The 24,241-nt window shown below is 41.1% G+C and overlaps 1 protein-coding gene across 2 annotated transcripts in view; it reads left to right on the forward strand.

The window, feature by feature from the left end:
- The first annotated feature begins 2,065 nt into the window (after nt 1-2,065).
- Nucleotides 2,066-24,241, forward strand: part of stat5a (signal transducer and activator of transcription 5a) — a 114,787-nt gene continuing 92,611 nt past the window's right edge. Inside the window, exon 1 of one of the 2 annotated variants that reach the window (XM_042086388.1) lies at nt 2,066-2,200. The gene's annotated coding sequence lies outside the window, so the exon portion shown is untranslated. The remainder of the gene's footprint in view (nt 2,201-24,241) is intronic. The other variant, XM_042086387.1, reaches the window with a different exon arrangement.

Genomic DNA, 24,241 nt, shown 5'->3' on the forward strand with positions numbered 1-24,241 from the left:
TGGCATTTGTTGACTCAGCTTTTCATCTGAAGGCAGCAGCCATCTTTTCAGCCTGGCAAGCTACCAATCAGAACAGGCAATCAATACACCCCTGGACTGGCGAGATGGCCTGATTGAGTATGTGTGTGTGTGTGTGTGTGTGTGTGTGTGATTTTCTGTGGCCTGCCCTGGCTTGCTGACATGGTGCAGAGCCCATATTTTACTTTGAGTGTGGAAAGGGAAGTGAGTGGTTATGAAAGTGAGTTCTGCTTCTGGTTCAGTAATGTGCAGCTTCCTCTCTCTCTCTCTCTCTCTGTGTGTGTGTGTGTGTGGCATCACTTCCTTGCAATCTCTCTGTCTGGTCTCCCCTTCATCTCTATCACATTTCCTTTCACACTCTCATGGTGTGCTGCAGAAAACACTCAAGTCCCTTCTGCACATCTTTCTGCCACGAGATGCAGTCTTGTGAGAACCCAGTTTCCCTGTATTCCACCTTTAGAACCAAGATAACATAATAATGACTCCTAGTGTGTGTGTGTGTGTGTTTATGAAAGTTTATGAAGTTCTTTGTACACAGTCACATGAACCCACACAACTGCTGCCAGTTTACGGATATAGTCTTCTGTTTTTAGATGATTAAATTACATGTTTGCTCATTTCAACTTCAAGTGTGTTTACATATTTACACCACTAGAGGTCGCTGTGTTCTTGGCAGTGTGTGCCATAATTCAAGATGAGGATTTTGCCCACTATAACCAGTCAGCCTGAAATCCTGAGTCTGTCCAGTTCCACTCACACTCAAGAGAGTGAGAGGGAGAGAGAATAGCATGTCTGTCAATTTTTGTTATCAACAAAACCAACACTGACTGTGTTTGTGTGTGCGTGTGCACTGTGCATGTGTGTATTAGACATGCTTAAGCTGCTGGTGAGGCCTTCGGGAAAATACAGAAGAAATACCCAATGATAGTGTGGTTCCACAACTGGCTGTAAAAGTCCTGGAACCAATCTTCTTAACCTCTCACTGAGCCGTTGTTTTGGTGGGGTCTTCCTAAGTCCAACATCCTCAGCCTCATGTGTAATAGGCCTAGTTGCCAACTTCTTGGTTTAAATCACCCAACCTCAGTACAGTGTTATCCAACTCCTATTGATATTAAAGAAAACAAGACTTGAGGACAAAAAGAATAATATTAATTGATAAATATAAATAAGGATTAAGGTTGGAACACAGAAGCGTGGCACCAAAGTCCACATGAGTGATATCAAACCTATGGCAAAATAACATACATAGTATACAAAAACAGTTAAAATTGCACTATTTGAAACTAGGCCTACTTCTGAAACTCTTTTAGAGGTCTTGACATCAGTGGCAATGATTGAAAAAAAATCTTTCCTGATTCAAATTCATTACCTTTCATTCTCACTCATGCTGACATTTTGCCATGAATATTTGTCATGCATAAAAAAAACATGGCCCGTAAGGGAGATGTAATAGTGAGGGATACAATGAGAAGGGGTAGATTGGGGTAATTTTCCAAGGGAATGCCATATGGTCCACTTATCCTACAAGCATCTGCTGCATTCTGTCCGCCTTTCTCATTGAAGCCCACAAATAAGTACAACATAATTAAAAACTCTGCCATCATAAAAAAAACCCATAAGATTAACATTTTGATGCTCAGATTATGCCAGTGGTCAATAGAGAGAGTTATTTGTTTAGTTACTAATAACTTGTTCCTTTATGCAGTCATCTCACGTCCTATCCAGTGTATTACATTTTTGCCATGCAGTGGTAGGCTAGTCTATTTCCCAATGCGATTTGCCATTAATATGGCCATGTAACCCGAATTTATAACACACATTTTCGTTGAATGTTTGAAGGTTTTGATGAATGGACATGTGAAGAGAATAGAGTTGTGAGAACTCTTCAGCAATTGATAATATAAATAGGCAGAATTGTTGGACTCTATCACTGGATGAACTCTAGCGGCTGTAAATGGAAAGAAAAAAACAAACACGCGCACATGCGAAAAAAGACACCGGAAGTAGGCGGTTGGAGAGAGAGAGGGAGGGGGCAAGCGGGTCGAGAGAAGAAGCAAATGAAAAACGACGTAGCCCGCTGGCAGAAAGACTAGGAGAGAGGCTGTCTTTCTGGGACGTATTTGTACTTGGAGCTTTGCTGTAGTTTATGCGACAAGACAGCGGAGTTAACAAGTCTGCCAAGGTAGGAATTGCATTTATATTAGCTTTTATTCTGTTTTGCAAAGTGTTTGCATTTTATTTTTGTGAGAAATAATTTGAGCGCGGCGCTTTGTAAACAAACTCACGTCTAGTGCTTTGCAATGAGGACATGTCCAACAGATCAACGGTCGATCGCAGGCAATACAAAGTGTGTAACCTATATTCACAAGTGAAATAATACAGAAAGTAATTAGTTTTAGTTTATTTTAAAAACACGACATGACATTGACCTAGTGACATTTGCTGGCTTGAGGTTTTGCGTATACTTTGACACCGGTGTTTCGCAAGCTCCGTTTCGAGCGGATCAACAGGCTGCGAGTCCAACCCCCTCTCGGCAGCGGCTGTCAAGTGTGCGCGAGTAACTCAGGAATGAAATAGTAGCATGCGTCTGTTTCAACCTGTCGTTGAGTTATAGACTGAAGTGAAGTAGCCTACAGCATAGGCTACTCAAACAGATAGCCTATTGTACGACTGACCATCCACAAAGTAGGCTATGTAGCAGTCTATGGGTTGACCGGGCTGCCCATTGCCCTTTGAAGTTTGTTTCCCCCTCACTATGAAGTAGCAGTTAACACCGTTATAGCGGACCGTTAGTTCTGACATGGCAGGCAGACAGACGCGTGAATTGGAATGGGCATTTGTAAGACGGAGAAACTGGTGTGCCACCAGAACATAATACCTTGCTATTTGGCACTACTAAACCCCATTTCTGACTCAGGCTTGGACGTATGGTGACTTGAGTTACCTAAAGGTCACTGAATGAACTCAGACAACACATCACCGATGTTAACAGTTTCCACTAGGTGTTCTTCCATTCAAGTAGGCCTAAACGTCAAAAATTAACTGGATGAAAGCATCGAAAACAGCCTGTAATTTGTAACATGTCATCTCGAATATTAATATCATAGCCTATGCACATTAATGTTATTTATGAGTAATGGATTTGCAGTTGGTTGTCGAATGAATGGGTTGATGTGGACATGCATTGCTCGATGATTTATTGATTAATTTAATTCAGTTATGTCCCTCTCCATTTGTTCTTTCGGAAACAGAAGGCTATGGGTTGTCAGCACTTGGGCTAACTGTTAGGCTATACTCTGCTCACATGGTTCACGCTTGTTTGTGCCATTGCAATTATAAAAGACGCACAAAGAGAAGCCTGTCCCGCCGTGATGAAGGGGGACAGATAAGTCTGATTTGAAAAAAAAAAAAAAAAACACATTAGACCAATGCAATAATCTCTCTCTACCCTGCTTAATAATCTCTTGAAGATGTTGACAACAACAGTGCAATGTTATCCGTAAACAGATCTAGATCTAGATCTCATGTAGGCTGGTCACAGTTGAACACAGAAAGGCCTTACAATCTGGTCAAATTTAGCTACTTTTAATGTTTTTTTTCATGTCATGTGCATTACAGCATAGGCTAGTTGTCATAAATAAACAATTTGGTTATATTTATGTGTATTATTTATTTTCAGTAGCCTACTCCCTGTGTTTACTTCATAGGCTGTGCCTGCATTTGGCTGTTCACATTTGTTCACATTTGTTGAATCTTATTGTGATTTTGGTAGAAGTGTTGCACTAGAGTTCTGCTAATGTGGTTTCTCTGCCAGCCAATCCCTGTAGCTCTCTGTGGTTCAAGGGTCAAGTTGGAACTAACCAGGCACACATGACCCTTGAAAGCTTTCATTTGCTGCTGTACATTCAAGTAAAATATGAGTCTCAAGGAATGTGAGTCAGTTTGTGTAATGTGCTTGTGACATTTGTACCACCTTGTTTACAGTCTGCGTGGAGCCATGCCTGAGCTGAGGAAACCAATTTAAGCTCTAGTAATAAGGTCTTGTCCATACGGCAGGGGGGAGTTGTTGTATCTAAGTAGATCACAATCTAAAATCAAGAATATAAGATGTCAATGTGTTACAGACTGGAAAACAAAAACACAGACACAGACACACACACACACACACAGACACACACACAGACACACACACATTTTCTCACATCTAACATCAGAAGCTTACAAATGCGCTAATTCACTGCCAACCAAACCCCCTTGTTGTGGTCCTGTACCCCCCCCCCCCCCCCCCCCCCCCAGCACACACACACACACACACACACTGTATATGGACGTCTTTGTGCTCCTCTGCTGGGGCTGCTGCTATCTTGGCTCCTCTGCACCGCTGTTGATGTGCTCTCTGCTCCAGAGAGTGAGGAATGCATAGCCGGCGCCTGATTGGTGGATCCCGTGAGACATCAAGGGAATGCGTTCAGCCAGCACAGCATCAATAAATAAATAACCGACGACACAGAACGCCGTTCAGACGTTACAACTTGAAACCAAACCCCATTGAATAAATAGCAAAAAAACATACACACACAAACACACACCTTATTTACACAACGACAATGGCAGCTGAGTCCAGTAGAAGATAATTAAACTACTGCATGTGTGTGTGTGTGGGAGAGAGAGAGAGACAGTGCAGAGTGCCAAGGTAAAGTTTGCAGTTCATGTCTCTTTTGCGTTCTGGTGGGTTACCGGGGACAGGGCTGGCATGCTGAATACAATCTGGAGTTGGCTGGCACACCCTGTACCCCTGGACAGAGGGACAGGAAGGCAGAGAGACTGATAGAGAGAATGTGACTCTCTCTCTGTATGTTTGTGTGTGTGTGTGTGTGTGTGAGAGAGAGAGTGACTGTATGAGTGTGTGGTGGTGAGAGGTAATAAGAAACGATATGAGAGGTAAAGACAGACATAAAGTGGAAGCTGGTCATACAGAGAAACTGACGAAGACTTAGTGAAACAGCATGACACACTAAGAGAGAGGGAGAGAGAGAGAGCGCTCTGAAAGGTCAGGGGAGAGGAGAGGAAAGCCCAGTGTGCTGAGGAGCAGTTTACAGTTATCTAACTGCACCATGTTAGGAAGCTGTGGCAGCGCGCCTAGAGATCTCCCTGCTCCAAGGAACAGCAGCCTACAGCGCACTGACACCCTGAGCTGATCAAGGAGTGGTTATGGAGCCCAGAGCTGATCAAGGAGTGGTTATGGAGCCCAGAGCAGATCAAGGAGTGGTTATGGAGCCCAGAGCTAATCAAGGAGTGGTTATGGAGCCCAGAGCTAATCAAGGAGTGGTTATGGAGCCCAGAGCAGATGAAGGAGTGATTATGGAGCCCAGGGCTGATGAAGGAGTGATTAGATAGATAGATACTTTATTGATCCCCAAGGGGAAATTCAAGGTCTCAGTAACATACAGACATCACACACAACATGCACTAACAGCAGAAAAAGTAATTACACAACACAACTAAGCAATAATGATAGTGGAAGATAAAGAATATACTAAAATACAAATTATACTAAATAACACTAAATCTAAATCAAGTCTAAAACAGTATCCACATAGTGTGCTTAGGGGTGATTAAGCATGAGGCGCTTGCAATGACTGAGGCAGGGACTGAGCCTGTGATTCTCTGTGCATAATAAGGTAAGGTGCTCTGTGAGAGTGAGTGTCATGGTGATGGTGCAAATTAGTAAGTCCAACAGTGCAAGAATAAAGTCTAGAGACCAGCATAAAATAAATATGGACATATAAGAGAGTAGACAAGTAATATATAAAAAAAAAGAGTAATATATAAAAATAAAACTATAGAAAAACTATATCAGTGCAATTATTGAGCCCAGAGGAAGTGCAGGGTGGCCTGGGGAGAACGCCGCACCTGGGGTTACTGACACTTGTAGAAGTGGGAATAGCCACTGAGGTTAGATATGATATGATATCAACATATTTTAGTCACAACATTGTGATTCTTTAAATATAAAAATAGATATGTTTCATGTACAAGGAGTCTCTGCAACTGTCTTAGCACAGTGAATTGTACTTAACTCTTTATTTTAGATTGTAGCTTTGACACAAAAGAAAATCAAGGTATTGTGCCACATTCTGCCATCCTTGATGTTATCAGACTAGATGTAGGCCTATATGTATCAAAGTAAAACAAAAATAATCATTTTAAATAACTAATATTGTGATATGTGGTGCCACTGTGACAGTAAACGATTCTGCAATGTGACACTTTACTTTCTTATTTATCTTATGCAGTCTTGAACACCATGATTATCTTATGGCATGGGCAAGACACAAGAGGTGAGATTAAATATTAAAAAGTCATCGGAAGATAATGTTGAATTAGGAGAAATAGGCTCTAATGAGAAAGTCAGCTCTGAGGGGGCAGCCCTGTGGGTCTAGCAGAGAGTCTTTCTCTGCTTGAATGTCCAGTTCTATTTGTGTGCAAACACTGGCTGACCAGGAAAAACGTGGCCTTGGTGCCAGGTTTACTAGCTGTTTGCTTTCATGCAACAAATAGAACATTTGACCTTGTCTCCATAAGCAAAGATCATCTATGTACCAACAAATACAGAAGGCATGGCTGTGCATGACAAAGCACACACCTCTACCCCAGTCATGTAATGTACACAAACCAAAAAATTCAGGACTTGTGGACTGTAAAGGACACCTCACACAAAGTAATAATTAATAGTCTTTGTCTTCTTAGTGGGATAATGTAATATACATGAACATACACAGTCAAAACCAAAAGAACAGTCCTTGAAAGCCCAACAGAGCAGATGTAGAGGGGGGCTTAGCCCACCACGTTCAGCAAACAGTTATTGTGTGCACATCCCACCTTCTGGCAGGTGCAGGACAAAAAAAAAACTATACTCAATTGAAAAAATATAATGTCCGCAACACTGCTTTTGACTCCCAATTATTTAATGCATGCACAACAGGCAACGTTTCGACCCTGGGTCTTCTTCAGGCAAATGGTGGACACATTTGATGAAGGAATATATGTAGGCCTTATCAGCTGACCTACCATGTGATGTCAATTGGTATGATTGGGTCTATGAGCCCCACTAGTCCCTCAATTAAGAGAACACTATACAGGTATTACACAAACCTATACATTTCAAAAAGGGCTTACAAAAAACAATATCCCCAAAGTAGTACATGGCATTGCTATCAACAGAAAAGAAAGAAAAAAAACAAAACAATCATAAACAGTTCCATATATACAAGCCTACCCAAATAATGAAAGGGACATTACCCCCACAGTTATAAAACCTGTAAATACAGACAGTTTCTTACCAAAATATACTACTACTATAGGAACGGTTTTATATCAAACCTCATTAAGACCATGGGGGAACATCATATTTAAAAAATGAATCCAAAAGGTTTCGCGTTGGAGCAAGCTCTTGTCATGATCACTCCCTCTAGGTGGTTTATTGACCCGCTCCACCCCAATATATCTGAGGGCGCTGACATTATGCCCGGCTATTAAAGCAACACCAAAGAACTTTTCCTCTGTCACACGCACGCTATTTGTTTATCCAGCACTGACTTTACAAATAACGATGTCAGACAAGGTAGAATATGCTGCATGATTTTATGAAAGTATGATGTATTGCGGCATCAGATGCAAGTCAAATTTGTAGTTTTTTATGTCTCATTCCATCGAACTACAGATCCGCTACCCGATCTGGCAAACTTACATAGTGCCTTTATAGCCGATAGAGGGCCGCGAAGCGAATGCAGAAGTGCCGTTCACCCTGTTACGAGTTGATTAACCACTGAAACGATTTTGGAAACATTATTTTAAGGTGCAAAAAACTCTTTGGTGTTGCTTTAAAATGAGCAGCGACAGGACTGCGCTCATCCCCTGTTCTAATAGTGCTCACTGATCCTGGTCCGAATCGCTCGCGTTGTTTTGCCCACATAGGCCACAAGGGCAGCGAATCAAATAAATAACATGTGTGGTGCAACATGTAATGACACCGCGAATGGATAACGTCTTGCCAGTATGTGGATGATTAAAACTTTTGCATTTATGTGTGTACGAACACTGGGCGCAACTGCCACATTTATAGTTACCATCAGACATACTCAGAAAGGACGTCGTGGGTTGCGGACGTATGCCATTTTTGACTAGGCGGTCTCTTAAGTTAGGAGCACGCTTAAAAACCAGCTTAGGTTTTTCTGGAAAAACTCTCATATGTTTAGGGTACGAATCAATAATATGCCAATGTTTGTAGACAGCTTTTCTGAATTCTGACACAAGCGGAGAATATTTTATGCAACATAGAGGGGACTTACTTGGATCTTTAGTGCGCTTTTTTGATCGAAGACACTCCTCTTGTGTGATCAAAACGTATTTTGGCCGAATCAACCCAGTCTTGTTTATAACCTCAATTGAGGAATCTTTTAGTCAAGTCTGCAACCTGCGCAGAGTAGGATGTATTGTTGCTGCATATTCTGCGCACACGGTGGAACTGACTGATCGGAAGACTTTTGACCAGCGGCCTAGGATGAAAACTATCCCCATGCAAAATAGTATTGCGATCCGTAGGCTTGCGAAACAGATCAGTTTTCAGAGTCGTACCTTCTTTGTATACCTGAACGTCCAGGAAACTAATGCGATGTCAAGTCAATTTATTTATATAGCACATTTCATATGGCATACATAGACACAATGTGCTTTGAGTGGAGAGTCGTCATTAAATTATCTAAAATAAAAATCACACTTAGCAAAAGAAAAGACAAAGAAAGGAAAAAAAGAAAAGAAAACAAAAAAAAAAAATAGAAAGTTAATAGATAAAAAATAATAATAAAATGGAGTGTTTTAAAAGCAGAGACCCGTAGTCATGAATTAAAAGCTAAAGAAAATAAATAAGTTTTAGGTCCCTTTTTAAAAGCGAGAATTGATTGTGATGACCTTAATTCCAGAGGTAGGCTATTCCAGAGGATTGGGGCACAGTAACTGAAGGCATGTGCAGCCACAATTCTGGGGATTGTGAGGAGACATTTACTGGAGGACCTTAAGTGACTGGTAGGATCATAAAAAGATATCATATAAGAAATATAGGGTGGGGCAAGGCCGCTTAATGACTTAAAAACAAGAAGTATTTTGAAATCAATTCTTTGTTTAACTGGGAGCCAGTGAAGTGATTTAAGAATTGGGGTGATGTGATTAAATTTAGATGTTCTAGTGAGTATTCTATCAGCTGCATTTTGGATAAGTTGAAGTTTGTTTAGCATCTGTTTTGTTAAACCAGCATAGAGTGCGTTACAGTAATCTAAACGACTGGAGATAAAAGCGTGTATTCATTTTTCACAATCCTGTAAGGACAGGAGGCCACAGACTTTAGAAATATCTAAGGTGGTATAAAGCTGTTTTGGTAATGTTAGATATATGTTTTTGAAAATTAAGATCTGCATCAAGAGTCACTCCTAAATTTTTTACATCCTCACACGGTTTTACCAAGTGGGAGGTTAGAATTGGGTGAAAGTGATGTCTCATGGCCTTAGGGTCTACAACCAGAATCTCTGTCTTCGCATCATTTAACATTAAAGGAGAATTCCGGTGTGATATTGACCTAAAGTGTATTGAAACACGATAGCGAGTGTGAACGTATGTCTCATAGCCCATCTCGACTTGTCCCCTGCACTCCAAAATCTGGCGCTAGTTAGCCGATGCTACCAACAGCTTTTTCAGTAGTGGTGCTTCGGCATCGGGCTAGCCATGCAAATAAATCACTGTTTTACACCCATTTACGAGGCTCAATGTATCTCCACACTTCATTGGTAGACTTCCGAGGGCCCTGACATTTAAAACGAGACATTGAGAACTTTGAAAAAGCACTGGTAATTTACTTACAAGACGATTTATACAGACAGTATCTTCACGAAGTTTAATGTTTGCAGCCATCTTGAATTTAGTCACGATAAGTCGAGCAACGAGTAAGAATGAACAGGTATGATAAGGGATCAGATTCCAAAAATAATTCAGTGGAAATGCATGGATTCCAGTTTCTTCCAGTAGCAGCAACTGGAATCCATGCATTTCCACTGAATTATTTTTGGAATCTGATCCCTTATCATACCTGTTCATTCTTACTCGTTGCTCGACTTATCGTGACTAAATTCAAGATGGCTGCAAACGCTAAACTTCGTGAAGATACTGTCTGTATAAATCGTCTTGTAAGTAAACTACCAGTGCTTTTTCAAAGTTCTCAATGTCTCGTTTTAAATGTCAGGGCCCTCGGAAGTCTACCAATGAAGTGTGGAGATACATTGAGCCTCGTAAATGGGTGTAAAACAGTGATTTATTTGCATGGCTAGCCCGATGCCGAAGCACCACTATTGAAAAAGCTGTTGGTAGCATCGGCTAACTAGCGCCAGATTTTGGAGTGCAGGGGACAAGCCGAGATGTGCTATGAGACATACGTTCACACTCGGTATCATGTTTCAATACACTTTAGGTCAATATCACACCGGAATTCTCCTTTAAATCATTTTGGGCCATCTACTTTTTAATGTTGGAGATGCAGCAAGTGAGGTAATTTAGCGGACTGGGGTCATCAGAGGAGATAGAAATGTAAAGTTGGGTATCATCAGCGTATGAGTGGTAAGAGATGTTGTGTTGCCGTATGATAGAACCAAGAGGTAACATGTACAAGTTAAAGCAAAGGACCAGAAAGGAACAGAAAAGGATCTCCCATTTAAATAAGATGAGATCCAATCAAGAGCTGTACCTTGAAGACTAACTGAGTGCTGAAGACGTTGCAGAAGTATAGAATGATCAAAAGTATCAAATGCAGCACTTAGATCAAGCAGAACAAGAATCGACATTTTGTCATTGTCAGTCACAATTCTAAGGTCATTTACAACTCTGACTAGAGCAGTTTCTGTGCTGTGATTTACCCGAAACCCAGATTGATAGGCATCAAATATAGAGTTTTGAGACAAGTAGGTGCAAAATTGCTTGTAAACAACCTTCTCTAGAATTTTGCCTAAGAAAGGCAAGCTAGAGATAGGCCTGTAACTCTCACAAGCCTAGGCTAGGTTATATAATGGCATGTTTAAGGCAACCAGGGAATGTTCCAGATAGTAGGGAGGTATTGACAAATGGCCTATGTTTATCATAATTCAAAGTAAATTTCAAATGTTCATTACAAGAGTTGAGATACTCATGGAAACACATTAATTCATCTACTGTGCAGTCAAAAATCAGAAAAATATAATCTATAAACCGCTTGTAGAATAAGATCTTTGGGTAGAATGGATTACTCTGATGCAGCACAGATTGTTTTTCATAGCAGGCATAATTAGGAGCCATCTTACTTGCCATGGCAGTGCCTTTCTTTTGTATATAGAACTCATCTTGAAAACGAAAAAAGTTGTTGGTCAGAACTATATTAGCCAAGTCTAGTATGCACTCAATGCTGGGTTTTGGCTCAGACTGATTTAAAGTGAGAAAATACTGGAGTGCTTCAAGGCCACCGTCATGTGGAATATTTGTGTACAAACTCTGAACATCAAACGTATTGAACAGTTTATGAGTTAGTGTATCACCCTCCTTTGGATCTGTTGTGTCCTCGTCAAAGATAGACTCCTTCAGCATTATGCGGTCATAGTCTTCTTGGTTGAATTCAAAAATGCCGCTTTGGCTGGTGTGAGTTTCTTCATCAGTCATGTTGTCCAAGGAACGAATTATTTTCCGAGGGAGACAACAGAACCAAAGGAGGGTGATGCACTAACTCATAAACTGTTCAACCTACAAGAACGAATTGAAAGCGCTGTCTGATAAGAAAAAACATGCGGAAATCAAGGAGCTAGAACGCTACCGAATTGACTGCACAAGCGAAGTCAGGAGTGTCAAGAAGGCCAAGTTTGCGCGGGACGCTGAGGATTACAAGCAGAACAACGTCTACTTTTGGAAGGATGGGAAACCAGAATCTCAAGCTAAAACCCGGCAAAACCAGAGACAACGCACACGACTTGGACGCCAACGACAACAAGGAAATAACCTAGCGTTCATGGGTTTCGGAAAAATCTTTCTCCGAGTGAAAACATCATCATTCCGCGTCATTCACGTCACTTAATGTGTGAGTCAGAGGTCGGAAACTGGGGCTAGATTTTGCAGTGAACAGAGTTGCCCAGTTAGGGGCTCGTCATCACTTTTGTTTTCACGTTGAAGTTCGTTTGTAGTCCATGTGGCCTTTCATGTCCAACAGTTTTCATGTGAACTTGGGAATTTGCCGCTTTTGTCACTTGAAAGATGCATATATTTCTTTCACAAGCATCGTACACTATATTTTAAGCAAATACAGTTGTTTGTTTAGGATTAGTGAGTGTATGTTTTAACCTTTGTTGTGGCATCCGTGTTTGTCACACATTCCGATGGCAAAGCACATGAACACTTGCTGTCAGAAAAACAAAATAGCCATGGGGGCGGTCCTTGTCATTCCGAGGTGCCCTGAATGCACCCTTATAGACAATGGCTGTCTGTCATCCTCATTGTATGATTCAGGCTCTGATGTGAGTGGCCAATAAGTGCGTGGAGCGTCTTTTTTAGGATACGCCCAAAGAAGACCTCAAAATCCACATCGCTGGCGGAGAGGAGGCCTGCTCTTAAGCATAAACGATGCCGAAGAAGCCAACGGAAAAGGACGCAGGCCGCCCCGTATTCAGACCAGCAGGAGAGTACTTAATCTTTCTGAAAAGACATTGTCTGACGCTTGCACGTCGGCCTTGAGTAAGGGACTGAGTTTTGTTCCAACCACCCACACTAATGACTTTGAGACTATTATACATTTTCAGAAGTGTTTTCGTAACCTAAGATTGAAGGCGTTTTTCCATTCTGATATGAGAGATTGTGTGACTGGGAGTGTTTCTCCTCTGGACCAAGTCCACTCGTCCGCCACCTCTGCCCCTGGTGACTCGGCCCATAGTCGCTTCAAGAAAAGGTCTACATTCATTCCTCCCTTGACACGTACCGCAATGCCTCTCTTGACACGTACTGCCGTTTAGTTGAGAATGATGTAAAGGGCTTATTAAAAAATAATACAACAAGTGTACAACAATTTGTCTAAAGAGGAAAGAGAAGCTGTAATGGATTTGAGTAAGGACAATAAGATTGTGGTAAGGCCTGCTGATAAGGGGGGTGCGGTTGTTTTGCAAAATGTTGTGGATTATGGAAATGAAATTAAAAGACAACTAAGTGATTTAACATTCTATGAGAAGTTATCCTCTGATCCTACTACAAGGTTGAAGTCCCGGATACACTCCCAACTAGAACATCACTTTAACAGTGACGAGTTTGATAAAAAAAAAATCTTTGAGTTTCTTAAGGTTGAACACCCAGTGATCCCGGTAATTTACACACTCCCTAAAATACACAAGGGCTTAGACATCCCTCTGAAGGGAAGACCTATTGTTGATCGGTAGCCTAACGGAAAATATATCTGCTTATGTTGATTATTTTATTAAATCAGAAGTGGTCACCCTTCCATATGGGCCTACGTGACTCAATCGACTTTATCAATTCACTGAAAACCTTTGATGCTACGTCTGACAACTTGCTGTTGGCTACGTTTGATGTTCAGAGTTTGTACACAAATATTCCACATGACGGTGGCCTTGAAGCACTCCAGTATTTTCTCTCTTTAAATCAGTCTGAGCCAAAACCCAGCATTGAGTGCATACTAGACTTGGCTAATATAGTTCTGACCAACAACTTTTTTCGTTTTCAAGATGAGTTCTAAGAAAGGCACTGCCATGGGAAGTAAGATGGCTCCTAATTATGCCTGTTTATATATGGGTCTTTTTGAAAACCAATCTGTGCTGCATCAGAGTAATCCATTCTACCCAAAGATCTGTTTATCGGTTTATAGATGATATTTTTCTGATTTTTGACTGCACAGTAGATGAATTAATGTGTTTCCATTAGTATCTCAACTCTTGTAATGAACATTTGAAATTTACTTTGGACTATGATAAACACCGCATTAGTTTCCTGGACGTTCAGGTATACAAAGAAGGTACGACTCTGAAAACGGATCTGTTTCGCAAGCCTACGGATCGCAATACTATTTTGCATGGGGATAGTTTTCATCCTAGGCCGCTGGTCAAAAGTCTTCCGATCAGTCAGTTCCACCGTGTGCGCAGAATATGCAGCGACAATACATCCTACTCTGCGCAGGCTGCAGACTTGACTAAAAGATTCCACAATAGAGGTTATAAACAAGACTGGGTTGATTCGGCCAAAATACGTTTTGATCACACAACACAAGAGGAGTGTCTTCGATCAAAAAAGCGCACTAAAGATCCAAGTAAGTCCCCTCTATATTGCATAAAATATTTTCCGCTTGTGTCAGAATTCAGAAAAGCTGTCTACAAACCTCCAGAAAAACCTAAGCTGGTTTTTAAGCGTGCTCCTAATTTAAGAGACCGCCTAGTCAAACATGACATACGTCCGCAACCCACGACGTCCTTTCTGAGTATGTCTGATGGTAACTATAAATGTGGCAGTTGATAGATAGATAGATAGATAAATAGATACTTTATTGATCCCCGAGGGGAAATTCAGGAAGTTCAGTTGCGCCCAACGCGAAACCTTTTGGATTCATTTTTTAAATACAATGTCCCCCCATGGTCTTAATGAGGAATTCGATATAAAACCGTTCTTAGTAGTATATTTTGGTAAGAAACTGTCTGTATTTACAGGTTGTATAACTGTGGGGGTAATGTCCCTTTCATTGTTTGGGTAGGCTTCTATATATGGAACTGTTTATTCACTTATTGTTTTTTTCTTTTTCTTTTTCTTTCTTTTCTGTTGATAGCAATGCCATGTACTCCTTTGGGGATATTGTTTTTTGTAAGCCCTTTTAGAAATGTAGCCTATAGGTTTGTGTAATACCTGTATGTAAGTGTTCTCTTAATTGAGTGACTAGTGGGGCTCTTAGACCCAATCATACCAGTTGACATCACATGGTAGGTCAGCTGATTGTAAGGCCTACATATATTCCTTCATCAAATGTGTCCACCATTTGCCTGAAGAAGACCCAGCAGGGTCGAAACGTTGCCTGTTGTGCATTAAATAATTGGGAGTCAAAAGCAGTGTTGCGGACATTATATTTTTTCAATTGGGCTTAGCCCACCACACAGTATGATCTGATTAGCTTTGCCACTGTTTGTTCATTGCATCTGCTGAAGCAGTGTGATGTTGTTAAAGGTTGAAGGCCATGGCAAGTGTTCTGTGGTGGTGGGGTTTACAGGATGCCTCAAATGATTCAGTAGCAGTGTGGGGTTCCTGCTGTGATGGGCTGTTGACCCAATTCCCAAAACAAAAGCTGGAGCCAGACAGCTATCGGTAGCAAGCCTGAAAAAATAGACCAAATGATGTCCACAGATACTGGTGCTACCCTCACACAGAAACCCTTATTTTGTGTGAGTTGGTGTATTCTAGCTATGGCCCTGCTGGCCCACATTCAACAAGAAACAAACAGACTTTATGGAGGGAGGAACTCAGAGTTGAGTGAGACTTTAGGCTTTAGTTGGTTGGTAGGTGAAAGGGTTACAGAGGTGGGGAAGGAAATGAAGAAGGAAGGGAGAAATAGGAGGAGTGTCCCTGGGCCTGAGCGCTCGAGGCCGAATGCAAGCATGAGCTCGGGATCGTTTTGGCAGCTGTCTCCTCCCAACACTGCACCAGGCTCCCCAGTAGGATTCCTTGGACTCGGGGGTCTTGGGTTGCCACAGACATGCCCGGGAGAGCGTGAGTTTCAGCTTTGGCTATAAGACATACATCAAGCAACACACACACACACACACACACACACACACACACACACACACACACGCACACACACACACACTCCTCCCTCCAAGCCAACCTCCCCAAAGCAACCCTGTGACTAAGACCTGAGTCAGCAAGCAAACGTCTGCACAGTTTCTAATGAGAGAAAGGCTGGGGGGGAGAAAATAGAGAGAAGAGGAGTGGAGGAGGATGGGGATCTATCCTTTAGTTTCAACAGTCCACGGCTGATCTGAATTGGAATTGCTCGTTTTCCTTAACCCGCTTGTTTGAACAATAACTGGACTCACAGTAAGTTTGTTTTGGCGCTCGATGCTTGTGTCTTTCTCATTCAGTGTTTAAAGTTGCATGGAGTGAAAACTAAAGTTGTAGCTCCTGTGTTGGTGATCTACTGTATAGTAAGGTCATATTTAAGCTGTGTGTCGGGGGGGGGGGACTCTGCAGTAAGTCTGCAGGACAACTGGAAATGGAGATGATCTGCAGGATTGTGGGAAGTCAAAGCTATAAGTAAAAAGCTATTGATTTCAGTTTTTCAATAATCTACAGACAGTTGACTTAATATCTTTGGAATGTGGACAAAATAAGACATTTTTGAGGATGTCATCTTGGGTTTAGAGAAACACTGCATTTTTCACCATTTTCTAGTCACCATTTTCAACTAATCAATCGGGATACTAATCAACAGTCGACTGAAAATTATTATTTGTTCTATTTCTAGTTGCAGTGTGTTTTCTGCACCTGGATCTTTGTCTGAGTTTTATCTTAAGCTTTCCTGTGCTGCAACTTGTGCAAATGGTTTGGTATGCTGCTGTCTCTCAGAGCATTTTCTGAGTCCTTGGACTAATAGTCCTGATCTTGACCGATGCTGTGACTCTCTCTCTCTCTCTCTCTCTCTCTCTAAAGTGGAAGGGGGTGGGGGAGTGGGCTTGTAAGAGAAATGGGTGAAAGAGGTGTTTGAGTGTATGTGTTATAAATGATTTAGCTCATTGATTTAGTGGCAAATCTGGATATTTCCATGTAGGTATAAGCTTGTGTGTAGCAAGGTTCAGAGGGGTCTGGGTGAGTGCTTTGGCTTTTTTGTCGTACATTTTCAGTTTATGCATGCATGTGAACAGAATTTTTCTTTTAACATTGTTCCTCTGACTCCTTGTCATAAAAAATAGTTTTCACATGCCACACAGCCACCCCTCCCTATTGTCACTGCCACCCTAATGTTAATCCTGTCAAGTGACCGGAATACCCCTGCCAAGCCTAGTCTGTGTCACTAGAGTTAAAAATACCCATCAGCCACTAGAGCATGACAGGGCTCTCTTTAGCTGCCCTACTGATCGGCTATCTAGGCACATTTAATAACCGTGACCTACTGTGCTAGCTTTTATACAGTAGTCTACACTCACTCTGCTAAATGAATATGTTATGAAGGTGTTATCTAAAGCAGTGTTTCTCAAAGTGTGGTCCGGGGACCACTGGTGGTCCGCAAGCTATCCCAAGTGGTCCGCGTGCAGACGTGGTAAAATATAATAGATGAGTTGTTTGCCATATTGAACCAACTTGTATGTAAATCCAAACAGCCACATCCTTGGGGTGGATATTATACTCTTTAGCCCCACGCACTAGAGGGACCTTATGTAACCATGGCATTCCCTTCTCATTCAAATTTCAGAAAGTTTCATCTTTTTCACCAGACCCTCTCAACAAAGACGTTGGCTTCCCAGTTTCCTACATTTATTTGTATGGGGCCATAATAAAGGGATTGTAAACACTGGAAGAATGCATGTCCAATTTTCTCATTATTTATCATTCGTTGACCTCCGTGGCTCATCCCAGCTCTTCAAATGAAAGCCGACTCTCAGCCGCAGGGTAGAGGGGGTGGTGGCGGCCGGCAGGAGGGTGGGCTTGTTTGGACCACCCTCCTCATCCATCTCAGAGCCTCCCCTATGTGTCTCCTACACATGCTTCAGCCAGGGGAAGAGCAGTCCCAAGCACACACAGCAGAAATCACATTAAATGTGTTTAAAACAGGAATATAAAAATATAATTTCTTTAATAGCTTAACTTCTCTACTCTGTTTGGGCTTATGCATCTGTGTATTCTTGTTCTTTAACACAAGTTTCTTGTGGTAGCCCACATAGTAGTCCTAAAGTACTGAATAAAACAGTTAAATTAAAAATGTATCAAGTGCCTCTTCATTATTTATATATTGGACGTTCATCCACTAATTTCCTTGTAATGTGTACAAGCCATAGCCTGACGAGCCAGACCCACATTAAAATGTAGGGTCTGGGCACTCACCGTTCGCAGTGCTCAGTCCGAGGGGCGGGATAATCGGTTGTCTTTCAAATTCCCTCTGCACGCAATAGGACAGCGTTGAGTCCCATGCGTTTCCCACCAGCGGAGCTAGTTGGCTAGTTCAAACTTTTGCCAACTTAATAAAAGCTTAACTCGTGTCACACTGTTCGCCAACAGCAACATCCATCTTATTTGTTTTCAAGTAGCAGGGAATTCAAGCCAAACCGTTGCAACTCTGCCATCAATCATTATGTTAAGCCCGCCTAACGACTCTATACATGATTTGATTGGCCTGATAGAAGTTTAATTTTTCGAGCTCACAAGCCAACGGAGAGTTGCTAGACTAGCCCTGGCAGCAAATGTAATTAATCTAGATTTCTAGGCTATACAAGCCTTTGACTAGTCACAATTATAATGAAATGATAAATTAATAGACTCGTAATCTGTATGTGTTTTGTGCCATGCAGTGAAACTGTACTCTAACAAGAAATCGTGATACTTTCGGTGTGGTTGTCTGTCCAGCTTTCTGCTTATTGTCCTCCTGTCTGTGTACAGGATCACATAAAAAATACTGGCCATATTTCCATAACACTTTGTGGAAAGGTGTAGCATGGTCCAAGACTAAAGCTATAACAGCAGATTCGACTCACAGGCAAACTGCAGCCATTAGTTTCGGTTTCGCTACTGTTGTGGTATATGGCATTTTCATCTAATTTGCCCTCTATTGTTCAAAGCCAGGAAAGGCATTTCTTTACAGACAGTCTCACCCTTGAACAACTCAGTTGCTGAGTTTATGTCATAGAATTGGAGAGATGCTTTACAGAATGGGTTTGTCAGTGAGTCCACTTAGGTGTTGTGAGAGCAATGTTGGAATGAGGGCCTTGTTTGGTCACACAGGGATGGTGCAAGGGGTAGGTTTTTGTCCACATCTCTCTCTCTCTTGCTCTCTCTCTCTCTCTCTGTACTCAGTGCCCTATCTCATGATAGGTTGACATTTGCTTGCCTTTTCGCCGCCAGTAACAGATCTCGTCTGTTTGTGCCTACAGTATATTGTTTGGGGATTTTTTCCCCTTTTATACTGTATGCTTAGCCAAGTAAACTCCAACAGCTCACCCTCTTTAATCCAAGTTAATCTCTATTGACCTAAAAGTTTAAGTCTTTTGGGTCTTGACTGAGATCTTTTGTGTGCCCGGTGACCTCCAGTACCTGGCTATTAGGTTGTGTTACTTCTGTGTCACACCTTCTGCTGTGGAATGGAAAGCCTAATTGAATAATCTTGTGTTTGTATAACACACTGGAATGCTGAGTTGCTGCATCTGTGAAGAAACGTGCATTTCTAATGCGAGCAATGCCCTTATGGTGGCCAATTTAAAGAAACGGAATAGATAAACACAGCATGTTTTTATCTATATGAGTCTATAGACCCTTTCAACCATAGACTGTATATATAGAACTGGACAGTGTGCCGTCTGTTAAGAGTGATGCGAGCGTTAGTCCAGAGCCCCCTGGTGGCTGGCTGCAGTACAATGTGTAACTCCGCCCATCCCCATGTATTTCAATGGCCAAGTAGCCAACTTTCCGTGTCACTTTTCTCATCTAAAACTATTTTTGTATCAAGAACTTTTTATTCGAAAAAATAGTTTTCAAGATGCTTCAATACACACAATTTTTCTTTTCTCGCTGAAATTATTTTTTTTAATGTTATATTAACAAATCTAAAAGGGCGTGTTTACACCTATGATTGACAGCTGGCTGCAGACACTACCGCGTCATCGCTCACTTATTTTAACACCTGATTTCGACCCTATGATTTCGACACATAATCTAACCTAAATAAGTGTTGCTGTTATTGTCATTAGGCTATATCTTATCACAGTCTGACTAAATACATATTGATAGTCATACATTGTGTAGTTGCTGGTAAGAGACATCGTTGTTAGTTGTGACAGATTCTTTGTGAAAAAAGATATGTTCTGTTCTTTCGTAGATGCTAAGTATATTAGCTCATAGCATGCTACATCATGCTAGCATTAGCCAGTTGATAGGTAAAGTAAAAGGGCTCTGCTATATTGATCCGAAGTGACGTTAGCCATAGTCACCATCATTTACAGTCCTACTTGTTTGAAATGGTTTAACGTAACCAGTGATTGCCGCCATCATCGTTGCAACTTCATTTGAATATACTTTGTCAGTGGAGAAGGCGATGTAAAGTTTCATTAACGTTAACTCTTGCTTAGTTTTGCGAATGGCAAAAAACGCCACCTAGCCTGCTAGGTCGACAACCTCGGTATGCCCATTTATGAATCAGCCCGACAAATAACGTTACTTGTGTTTTAGTGAACACATTATTGGACCATAGCTTAACGTGAGGAGGGATTCAAAGTTACAAATGGCCAATTTGCTTAGTATGCTCAGAACAGCGGTATCTGAAAATGCGTTAAGGTATCGTTGTTACCTGCGATTGCACTGCTGGAGAAGCATTTTGCATTAGAAATCCTCCCGTAGCATTTTGCGGGGTAAATCCTCCCGTAGACGTACATCATTTCAAAATAATAAGTCTAAATTGAAAACTGTGACAACTCATTGATAGGCCCTCTCAATATGTCTGTAATCGTATGCCTCTACCACAGGCTTGCTAGTCTTTCACCAGAGGGTGCTCCATTATAAATCAAAAATGTAATACTGCAGCCTTCATGTCAGCTGTAAAAATATGAGAACATGGACCTACTACATCAGGACAGGATAACATTTTACACATAATCAGGAAGCTACTTTGCTGTTCAGTGTGTGATGTGTTTAAAGTGGTACTACGTTTAAAGAAACATTTTTATTCTTTGTTTCAAGTGCATAAGAAAATACCACATTATGATGGTTATGGTTACCCTTAACAAATACAAAACAATATAATACTTAAAACAGGGATCAATCAATAGCCTAATGAAATAAACAATGAGGGGGGAAAGCAATAATAAATAATAATGCCCATTCAATCAATAATATAATAACAATAACATGGTAAGACTACATTAAGGAGAATATCAATAATAAACAATGTCAAATTAATCAACAGCCTATAATGAAAATAAAACAGTACTACTGCATACAAACCATAATGTATAAGAAGTGCTTAAAAGACCAAAAACTATCACAAGAACGAAGAGCACTGGGCAACTCATTCCACCAACATGGTACCACTGAGGAAAAGAGTCTTGAATTTGACCTAGCGTTTAAGACTGGTCGACACAACAGAAGTTCATCAGAAGACCACAGTGGGCGGTTGGGGATGTATATCTTGATCATTGAATTAAAATAACAAGGAGCAGATCCAGTCAATGTCCTATAGGCCAAAGTGAGAGATTTAAATTTAATTCTGTCTACTGTAGGGAGCCAATGGAGAGTAACTAGGAGAGGAGTTACGATGTGTCCTCTTTGGCTGATTGTGGCATGTTGCAGCATTCTGAATGATAGATCACACAAAAGAAATAAAAAACATTCAATATTGATTTAGTATCAACCAATAATTATTCTGATATTAACATTCTTGTAACATCTATATCTTTGTGTAGGCTACAGTTAAATACTAAGCAATGGCCTCTGACTTAAATACCAAGGCAGTTAAATGACCGTGGTATAGTCTACGTGATACACAGGACTACACAGTAAACCCATTTAAAATAGGCAAGGATATGTATTTAATAACATTTGGGGTTGCTCACAGTATACCCATCACTACAACTAACTAACTCGACTACACCACTAGTTAAATGGCGCATTGCAATTTACAATTTGTGTGAGTTCAGGGGCATACAGAAAGTTGAAGTTTGGGTGACATCAATAAAGAAAATAGAAACAAAGGGATGTGTACAGCCTCAAGTATAAATGATGTCACATTAACAGAAGGTTCAGAGCAGAGGCAGACCTTTCTTGGTGCCATGCAAGTTATTGAAAATCATGTGTTTTCAGAACGTAGTGGTGCTGTGCCATGTCCCATGTATAAGGGGCTTCAGGTTGATCCAGTGACGGTGGGTGATGATGTCAGGGAGATGGATGTCAGGGTACTTGGAGAAAGGGGGAGGACATGCCACCTCAGACCACCCCAGCCAAACATCTTCACGTAGGCATTCCCTTGCTTGCAGACTAATGTAGACCATGGAGACCACCTTGCCGCCACCTCCAGTACATTCAGTCATCACCCATATCTTACCTGCAAAAAGGAAAGTTACAATAAAGTTAGTCACACAATTTTACAACATTACAAAGCATCTAATCAGGCACTCAACACCACTAGTAATACCAATTAATTAAATATATGTGTGCAATAAACTTCACAGCCTACCTATAATGTTAACTACACATTTAAATATGCGGTGTGAATGTTATTAACTTGCGTCAGCTTGAAAAATAACGTTATCAGTATGACTGATCATGGACGTTAGATGACAAACTAAGGTCTTTCTCAAATGTTCACCGATATCCCTGGGAAGTGACTGGTTCTTGGCGTAGCAGCTAGTGTTTAATGCAGGCGTTTCATTTATCGATCATTCACTTATGCGGTCTACAACTACTGACCTAACGATCTATTTTTTACAGTCTATGCTACCGACCTACCATCACAGAAGTAGCTCTAACAGAGGTGTCGTTAACGTTAGAAAAAAATGGCTAGTAGTTACATTAACACGAGGTTGATGAGGTCCATGCTTCACATTACGTTAACGTTAACTTGCGTTGCTTTATCACATCATACCGTTGCTTTATCACATCATATACTGTACTGACTGTCTAGTGTTATTAATCCCCATGTACAGTCAATGGTTACTCCATGTTGAGATGGCATACATGATATTTGAAAACAGCAACAACTAATAAAACCAATTATATCATGCATCGACTGTTAAGGGAGCTGTGTGCTAATCTTCACTTCAATGACTAACTTAGCCTCCCGGTAACGTTAACGTAGCTGCTAACGTTAGCATGTAATTCGCTGTCCGCATTTCTGTTGTTAGCTCATTAGTATTCACCATACTAAATTGTCACAGTTTATAATCAACATAATAAGCTCTCTTAGACGTATTTAAGAACACCAATAGACAAAAAAACGTTTCAGTTTCAGATACGCAACACTTACCAGACAAGAACAAACCGATTGTTGTTTGTACTGTTTAGCTAACTCAGTCACAGCCGTAAAATTCATCCAGCCAGCTAGCCTTCGGCGCCGAGTCGACCTGCGTTGTGGAAAGGAGAAGGGGGCGGGTTTCACTTGACAAGGGGCGTGTTTAACTCGCTGAGTGGCAACTGAGTGGGCGTGCCTGACCGCGACTCCTCTTCACTGCGCATGCTTCAACTTTTGCTGCGCAGCCGCACTTCAAATTGGCTCCAAATTTTCCAAGATGGCGTCGCCTCGGCGGCTTCAATTCCATAGAACACTGTAGAATGCAGCCACACTGTCCAGTTCTATATATACAGTCTATGCTTTCAACAATAAAAACAAAAACAATGCTTGAACGTTCTATTTGGGTCCCAATCTACTTCCTCTGCATTAAGATAACATATGGAATGTTAAAAAGGAAGTCTTGTGGGGCCAACTATGATGCTGATAATGGAACTCTCTTGAAAGGGTCCATATGAGTCTATATGAGTTTCCCACAACAGCAGAGGTACTCAGAGGTACTCACAGGAACGTTTGATTAAGAGCCCAGTGCCCCAGCTGTCTTGGCAGAGACCATAGAGCACTGCACATTACATCAGCCTGGAATTAACCACAAAATAATCATTTGATACAAAATAATAATTTCATATGAATTTTAATATAAAACAATATGAGAATAAATAAACTATTACTCACTGCCTTAAAAATGTTGTATTTCAGTTAAATTTGACTACTCCTAAACATTGAGACTCTTTCATTTATAACTCACCTCATCTTCAGTGAATTGCTCTAAACACAATTTGCAAACTGCACCAGGTTTCAATGTCAGTTAATAAGGAGTTGTGTCTTTTTGAAGGCAGTAGCTATGTGGTCAGGGTGGGTGAAGCAACGTGGTCTGGGAACATCCCTCCTGCTGAGAACCACCCAGAGCAAAGGATT

This window comes from Alosa sapidissima, chromosome 3 (genome assembly GCF_018492685.1).
Source record: "Alosa sapidissima isolate fAloSap1 chromosome 3, fAloSap1.pri, whole genome shotgun sequence".
Taxonomy (NCBI): domain Eukaryota; kingdom Metazoa; phylum Chordata; class Actinopteri; order Clupeiformes; family Clupeidae; genus Alosa; species Alosa sapidissima.